Source organism: Ictidomys tridecemlineatus, unplaced genomic scaffold (genome assembly GCF_052094955.1).
Source record: "Ictidomys tridecemlineatus isolate mIctTri1 unplaced genomic scaffold, mIctTri1.hap1 Scaffold_83, whole genome shotgun sequence".
Lineage (NCBI taxonomy): Eukaryota > Metazoa > Chordata > Mammalia > Rodentia > Sciuridae > Ictidomys > Ictidomys tridecemlineatus.
The window spans coordinates 959,912-968,812 of record NW_027526085.1 but is presented as its reverse complement, the minus strand read 5'-3'; positions in this window follow the sequence as shown (position 1 = coordinate 968,812).

The following is an 8,901-nucleotide window of genomic DNA, read 5'->3' as shown; positions in this document are numbered from 1 at the left end:
GTTTTCTCAGGCACTGATACAAAGAAGAGTAGAGTTAAATGTCCTTGGTGGCTTCCCCTGCACACCCATCCAGGGCATCCAGGCTTTCAGCCATTTAAATTTTTCTCAAAGAAAAGTCTGGAAACCTCTTTACAAATGATTGCAGCCTATTTTCTACCATGAACCGTGAGTGCCTTGAGCTGATTATCAGGACACTCTGTGAAGGGACACATGATTACATAAGAAAATGAGTGTTGCCCTGTAGAACAGCAGTGTGAAAGAAGCTCATGCAGGGAGAGTTGTCTTCAGGCAGCGACTGTGGCCTGGTCTTCATCCTGTCTCCTAGCACTATCCTGACCATATGTCCCCTCCACAGGTCCATGCTGCTGTCACCAGGGGTGCAGAGCTAGGGGGACTCAGGGAGAGTGCTCCCACCCTCCTCACACTCACTCAGTAGTGGAGTCCAAGTGTGGGGACTGTACATAGCCCTCAGCGCTGAGGGGTGACCCATAAGTATGTGGCTTTCCCTGAGTTCTTGAGTCCTTCTAGGAAATTACTGGAGCTGAGGACAGTTTGGAGAACACCCACCCCTGAGCATCTGATGATGCTATTTCATCAGAAGTGAGCATGTCTTGGGGACTGTGCCCCCACACCTTGCAGTTTGGCTAACTCTGGACACCCAATCCTTTTACAAAACAGAAATAAAGACCTGAGTATCAGATGGCCCCATGGGCCACCTCAGGCCCTCAAGGATCAGGAGGACATCACCCTCTGTTCTTGGTCTAGGTAAGGGATCCCACATTAGATCCCCTCATGGGGGATCCAATTAGTTGATGGAGGGTACAGGGAAACCAAGGGCAGTGGCCTGTGGCTTAGTGAGACTGAACATGCATTTTTTAGCCCTGGCTTCCCCAAAAGAGCCTATGCTTTTTTAAGAAAATCAACTTCTTTAAGTAAGTAGCATAAATTTTATTTGCCGATGAATGAGAAAAGAAAGATAAAAAAAAAATTAGACACTTGTTCTGTTGGCTGCAGCCTCCATGTCTATATGCCAGTGCAGGCTCAACCCCTGAGGATCTGCAGGGCCAGAGCTCAGGACCACTGGTTCTTGAGTTGGAGTGACTCTTGCAATGGGTCTAAAGCTTTTCTCCCAGTTCCAAGTGGTGAGTAATGGAAGGGCAGGTGAGAGAATTGTCCTTCTTCTCCTGGGAGGTCCAAGGACAAGACTCCTGGTTGCACACAAGGCTCCAGGGAGATGATGACTCCTCCTGGCAGACACCTGCCTCCCTCTCACCACAACTGAAAAGCTATTGGCCCAGACTGTTCAGGACACTGTCCCTGACAGTGACAAACTGTAGAACCTGGGAAGGAGAAAGATGGGGTTCCAGCTCCCTAGGAGGTTTTGCTAGGTGTGGGATGGAGGCCAGGTAGGATAATACACAGTGCCACTGGGGAACATATGGCAAGGTGGAACATAGATTCTTTGGGAACATGATTGCACCAGGGAGCAAGGAACGAAGGACCCCTCTCTACCTGTCTGAAGACCATGCATAGTTCAGAGAAGCTCATCGGAGTTCATACAAGGCCTGTGACTGAGCAGGTTGGCCTGATTCTCCCTGGGGAGACATTTATGGACATCCTTAGAACTCAGAAGGACTTAAAATATGAGAAGCCAGTACTGTGCTTCTCTACTCTGTATCAGGCTTCACTGGGGGCCTCGAGAGATGCTCTTGATCACTTGGAGGGCAGGGAGGCAGGGAAGACATGGGGAACCCCCAGGACCATCAGTCAAAGCAATGGGCACAGAATCTGCTGAGGTAAGCCCTCTGTATCACAGGCACTGGCATTCAGTGTTCACTGATTCATGCACAAAGCAGGATCACAAGGAAAGCACGCAGCCAGGATCAAACCTGTCAGTCTGTCTCCAAAGACTATCTGCACATAGCTTAGGATATGTCCGTTGTCATCTGGTTTAATTAAGCAAGCCAAGCATCTTCTTCCCTGAATGCTTTTATGGGAAAAGAGCCAGGTTGGGTCTAATAAAGCCAGTATTTTCTACATTGCCATAATTTCAGAGATGATTTAGCTTATTTCCATTGTCATTCAACATCCCCCTAGTCAAATGCCAGCACCTCCATCAACATGGCCTCATCTGCAAAGTATGGAGAGGGGTTTGGTAGAACAGTCACTCTGCTCAGGCCAACAGGTAGCAGGCCATTTCTGCCCTCTGAACAGAAAAGGTGGGGAGGTCAGTAACTGCTCCAAACAGGGGCAGCCTCTGCTTACCTTCCTGAAGGGGGCTTGCTCCTGGGAAGGACACAGCTCAAAAGTGTGGGTCAGAAGCCACACAGCCCAAGCTGGGAGGGGGTGCCGCCCTGTCTGGCATTGAAGAGGCTTCTAGGTAGAAGCACAAAGGGTCACAAGACCCTCTTCTTGCTCCTGCCCTGCTGTGGGATGCAGGGGCTTTAGCCCTGAGGACACCAAGTACATTTGGTGCAGGCACAATCTGTGATCCATCTTTAATTTTGGAATAAAAAGATGCAGGAAGCCATGAATGTGGCCTGTGTGTAGTCAAGGAGCCTTTGGAACTGATGAAGGTGAGCGGGTGGGTGTGGGAGGTGGAGGGCTGTGTTTCAATCTCCACTCACTTACCTGGGATCCTGACTCAAGAGGTGGATGTCTCTGTGGTCATCCCTGGGGTCTATGGAAGTCCACTATTTAGTCTGGAGTCTGACAGAAGAAGGTAGGACACAACCGTTCAGTGGCCACCAACTTGTTAAGACCTTACTATGATCTCTATGTCAATTAGTTACATCATGAAAACCCTAAAAGTGGGAACAATCCTTGCTGAAATGGACACTGAGAAGTTCAGTGACTTGCCCCTGGGACCCCATGGCCAGTAGGGAGCAGAGCTGACCTATGGCCTCTGCCCTATGAGGTCCAAGCTACCCCTTAGGGGATGGGAGCTGGACTCAGCCATGGCCCCAGCTCAGCAGAAAGCCAGGAAACCTCTCCTGCAACACATAGTTGAAATGGAGCAATTCTTACGGTGCAAGCCCTGCTCTAGAACCTGGGAAGGAGAAAGATGGGGCTCTAGCTCCCTAGGAGGTTTTGCTAGGTGTGGAATGGAGGCCAAGTAGGATAACACACAGAGTGCCACTGGGGAACAAGTGAGATGGCAGAAAGTCTGAGTCAAGCTTTAGCTAGGTGTCCAGGAGAGGACCTAAGGAGAGCAGAGCTAGGACCGGGCAGACCTGTGTTGCAGGGAGAAGTACAAATCCACGAGTCTGCTGGGAGATCCTTCTCATCCTCTCATCCCCTCTTATATTTAGGACATCCGGGACACAGAGAGCACAGCAGGCTGCTCCCCGCCCACCTCAAGCCCAGGGAAGGAGGCTGGGTCTTTCTCCAGGTTCAGCAGAAAGGAGTGGCAGGTTTTGAGCTGGAGGGCAGCAGGGTCGGATTCATGGTTTTCTGCCTGGGAGGACTGGAGCTCAGACCCCGATGGCAGCCAATGACAGGTGAAGGATTTGAGGTACATTTTACAAATTAATACGGTGTAAGACCTGAACCTAAAATTAATATCGCATGCCTCCTCAACCACTGATAGAACCAGGAGAGACAGTTATGGTCCAACCACAAGTTCCATCTCCCACTCAGCTTGTGGACAAATAGCCAGCAGCCTTCCTGTCCCACGACCAGACACAGGGCCTGCTAATCCCTGCAATTTTCCAAAATGCCAGTCACATCTTCTTGCAGAAACTAGGGGGTGCCCACCTCCTGGCACGCCCTCTGCCACTGGCTCCCCATGTGGTCCATTGTGGTCTGCAGAGTCTTTCTCATTCAGTCTGTGAGTGTTTGTGGTTCTATCTGCTGCTCTCATCTGTCCAGTGCTGTGTGCTCCACTCACAACCCAGGTAGGAATCCCTCCCTCACCTACAGGTGGACAAGAATTAGTCCAGGCAAGGGAGGCACTCAGATTTGCATCCAGTGTGCATGAAGGAAACAAGAGCCCTCCAGGCTCTGAGTCAGTATACTCGGGTGGCGGTGTCCCCACAAATTTCATGCAAGTCCTAATCCCTGGTACCCATGTGAGCTTATTTGGAAATAGGGACCTTAAACATGTAATACAGTTAAAACATGATTCCACTCAGGCAGGGTGATGCTAATCCAATGACTAGAAAAGCGAAATTCATACACAGACACAGAAGATGGCCATGTGGTGACAGGAACACATGGGAGCAATATTGCCACAAGCGAAGGAAGGTTAAGGATTATGAGCAGCCATTTAAGCTGGCAGAGGCAAGGAAGGACCCTCCCCATGGGCTTCTGAGGGAATGTGGCTCATTGAACTTCTGGCCTCCAGAACAGTGAGAAAAAATACATTTCTGTTGTTACAAGTCATCCAAGTTGTAGTGATTTGCTGTAGCAACCCAAGGAATCCAGGTGGGGCCCAAGAACACACATTTCTGACAATTTTCTGGGTGTGTTGATACTGCTGGGATCACTGTTTGAAGACCACTGGTTCAGGTAATGGGGGTTAATCTGGAAGAATGTGGAGGTTGCCACAGTGTATCAAGGGCCTCCTAGTCCTGAGTCCAGGACTGGGAAAGCGAGTGGAGTCCTGCTCTCAGAGCTCAGTATGAGGATAGGGGCATTCAGACCCAGTACCTTTAGAGCCAGGGATAGGAAGAGGACAGGTGTGGCATTTCCCACCCCTGACCTATTCCTGTCACCCCAAGAAGACACTGCATTTAATTCAAGGGAGGAGAATGCAAATGCACAGGGAGGCCATGCCAGTAGAACAGGGACAGGAAGGGCCTCTCATCTCCACCTTCACATGGTCACCTAAGGCTGTAAGAGGTCAGGGCTGCACCATGGGGGAGAAAGGGTAGTGGGTGTTCAGAGCAGATCCCTTTGCAGGATCCAGATTGGACATAGTGAGCCCAGGCTGTTGAGTGGCTTCCCTGACAGACTCCTTTGGGAAATGGCTTCCTCACCATGGTCTGTGAACCCAGTCCCTATCCAGACTCTCACCCAGCTGTGACACTGACCAGGCTTCTGTCTTAGTAGGAGGTAAAGACAAGGTAAAGTCATCTCCTTGCAGCTAATTTCTTGATATCCTTTTTTTTTTAAATCACACTTCTGAAATATCAAGGTGGACTCGAGTTTTATTCACATATTTTTTCTAGCTAGGAAAACATTCAACTTTTCTTCAGTTTCTGTTGATTTTTTTAAAGAGAGCAGGGCAGAGTTGAACACAGTAGGGCAACAAGCAGCATGCAACATAGGTGGATGGGCAGCGGTATATGCCCTGCCCATGGCCATCTGGGCACTCTCCACACCTGCTCAGAGACCCATCTGGCCAACCCTGCTGCAGGGGCAATGACCCCTCAGGATCACAGAGCCGCTGGCTGCAAGCTGGCAATCTACCTGAGCAATTTGCACTGACAGCTGTGGACAGACTGGAGGCTCAGGACTGCCTTTCATGGCCCTGGCTGGAAACTTGCCCAGTCCTCACTGAGGCACACAGCAGGTGTGACCTGCAAGCCAGTGGCAAGAGAAGCTCTGTGGTGAACCAGGGGCAAGGGCGCCTGCATGCAGAAGCCTCACAGACATTCCTGACCATACTATGCAGGCACACACTCCTCCCAAGGCCACTGGACAGGCTGAACCCCCAGGGAAGCGCTGGTCTATGTCTACCCACCACACTCTCAACTTACAGGGGGGAGATTAGTCCTTCCAGGCCCCCAAGTATTCCAGCCAGAAACCAGAGACAAGACTGCTGTCTTCTTCCTCCTGCCTCCCCCTCTTACTTTTCACGTCCCAGTTCTCAGACTACTTTACAAGGTCCATTTCTTGTCTGTTAACTTCTCATTTAGTATTTCCACCCACCAAATACATCATTGACTATTTTATAAGTAAGCATCAATTACCTCCAATTACAATTCTACCCTAGGACAAAGTTTTGTTTAAAGTTAAAGAGAAAATCACCTATTTGGGTCCTTCCTTAAAAATCATGTGTTACTATGATGTTTAATGAGTTGGGCTTTAGACTTCCTAAGATCAGAGTAAAACTTCCAAGTAAATAGGAACTAATTATTTCAAGTCCTATCAAAAATAAACTAATTCACAAAAGGTGTGGGGGGGCACTAGAGAAGAACAGAGTAACTTTAGGTAGAGAGGAATGAAGAGAGGGGAGGGGGTGTGGATTAGGAAGGATAGTAGAATGCACCAGACATTATTACTCTATGTATACACATGACTGCATGACTGATGTGATTCTACAACATGCACAATCAGAAAAGTGAGAAATTTTACCCCATTTATGTGTGATATATCAAAGTGCAAAAATGCATTCTACTGTCATGTATAACTAATTAAAACAAAAATGTAAAAATTAACCTAAATGATGAAGTATTTTTAATTCTTTGAGCTAAAAAGAAAAAAAAACCTACATGCCAATAGATCATTAGAAGAAACTATAGAAAATTAAACTGCTGATTTGGGGGTAGAAAGGGTCTCCTTAGAGAAACACTAAATGTAAATATTTTAAAAGCTTGACAAATTTAATTTAAATTAAGTTTATATACAAAAGGTATCCCCTCATTCAATTCCCCAAATACATAGCAAACCTTAAAAAAAATCTGCAAAAATGATGCTAAATTGTAAAATAAAAAAATGAAGAACAAATATAAATAAGGAATTTAGGAAACAGAAAATAAAAATTGTTGGAGAAACATGCAAAGATACTCAACCTCCCCAATAACCGGGGAAATGAAAATTAAGGCAATGAGAGATGCCTTAATTCACCACTGGATTTGAAAAATTAGTGCTGCAAGGGAAGAGGCCTTCTCGCCCCCTGCTGGTGGCTGAGTGCAAGTCTGAGCCTGTGCAAAGAGCCTTGTAATGTCACTATAGAAATTAACATGCATATTTCCTTTACCAGGCAAAATTTTCTTCTACACTCTGCTCTTTAAAAAACACTCATTTGTGTGTACAAATAAATAGGTACGGGGACCTTCCTTATTTATAAATGGTAAAAACCAAGAACATTAATGCTTCACCTCTCCTGGGGAATACTATGCAGAAATTGAATGAAATGGGGATCTAAATGTTCTCCCAAAATACAATGAACAAAACTGCTAGTCCACTGGTATCTTGTTTATACAAGAGCGGGAAGAGCATATTAAAAACTTGGTTCCAGCTGAGTGTGGTGGCACATGCCTATAATCCCAGGGACCTGTGAGGCGAAAGCAGGGGAATTGCAAGTTTGAGGCCAGCCTCATTAGCTAAGCAACTTAGTGCAATCCTGTCTCAAAATTAAAAAAAAAAAGTAAAAAGGACCAGGGTAAAGCATCCCTGGGTTTAGTAAAATTATTGAAAAAAAAAAAGTAGATAAAAGCCCGGGCATATTGGTGGATGCCTGTAATTCCAGTAGCTTCGGAGTATGAGGCAGGAGCATCATAAGTTCAAAGCCAGCCTCAGTAATTTAGCAAAGCCCTAAGAAATTCTGCAAGGCCCTGTCTCTAAATAAAATATTAAAAAGGCTGGGGCTGTGGATCACTTGTTGAGCAACCCTGGATTCAATCCCTGGTACCCACTCCTCCAAAAGTTAATAAAATACTTTTTAAATTATTTTAAAAGGTCCCCCCTAACACACCCAGCATACCATATAGGTAAAAGGAAGCTCTATTTTGCTTCTGTGTGTGATGTAAATTCCTGCCTATGGAAGTGTTTGAGAAATACCATCTCAATTCTCCATCATTTCACTGTATGAGAAAGTATTCATGGGGAATTGACATATTTTAAACACTTACCTTGGAAAAATTAAGTGAAAGAGTGTAGAAATAAGAAAGTACAAATCTGATTCAATTAAAATATCACATGAAATATACTATATATATCTTTTGTAATTTATACACACAGTTTATTCAAATATCACATGAGAATATGTTTATTTTGCAAGTGGTTTTAATTCTTTTGCCACAATTTCCCCATGTTTTTACATTACCACATCTTTTTTTTCTAGACTTAAAATATTCAATAGAATTTGTCATAAGTTAAAAATGAAAGAAAACATTCTTTCTGCTTAAAATAACACATTTAACTTAAAATGTGATATTTGAATATCAATAATTGAAGTTGCTGGGGAGGGGGGTCACATTTAGATGAAGGTCCCAAGATAGCCCTGAGATCTAAATAAGAAAATATCTCTTATAAACTGCAACAAAACTCTCACCTTAAAACAAAACACTCTGAAATGTATACAATTATATCCATATTCAATAGCTTTACAGTATCAAGTCTGGGTTTACAGAAATAATTAAAAAATAGATTTACATCCAGAAAACTGGTTCTAATACCTGTTTATACCAAAATGACAAAATTTGAAACCCAGCACCCTGTGCAAAAGTCTGTTCCATTCCTAATCCATAACAAAGACACCAGTGCTTAAAAACACAGATCCTGGGACATCCAGTAAAGGCCATCTGAGCAAAGAAAATCCCAGTAAAATTAGCTCTGACACTTCATTTGAATGAAGAATCTGATTCAAACCAAGAGTCTGAATCCACCGAGGGTTCCTGGGATTGCTGGGTACCATTCCTGGGAGTTTGGTATCATACACTTGGTTCCCATTGAGTGTAACCATATTTAACTGGTTCAAAACCAGCTTCTAGAACTCATAACAGATGGTCAGGTGCCTTGATCAAGGCAAAGAGATCTCACAGACCTGGCTGAAGTGGCTCTGTTTAAACTGCCTGGGTCATCTTTCAAAAAGAGATGTGTTACCTGGACTCCCAGGGAGCCCTCAGGTTTATGATTCTTCTGACCAAGCAGGTCACCTAGACACTCCCTGGGAGCCACTGTCACCTTTCCAGGCATTCTGGTCTCCCTTGAGGTCATCTATGTGTACCTGGT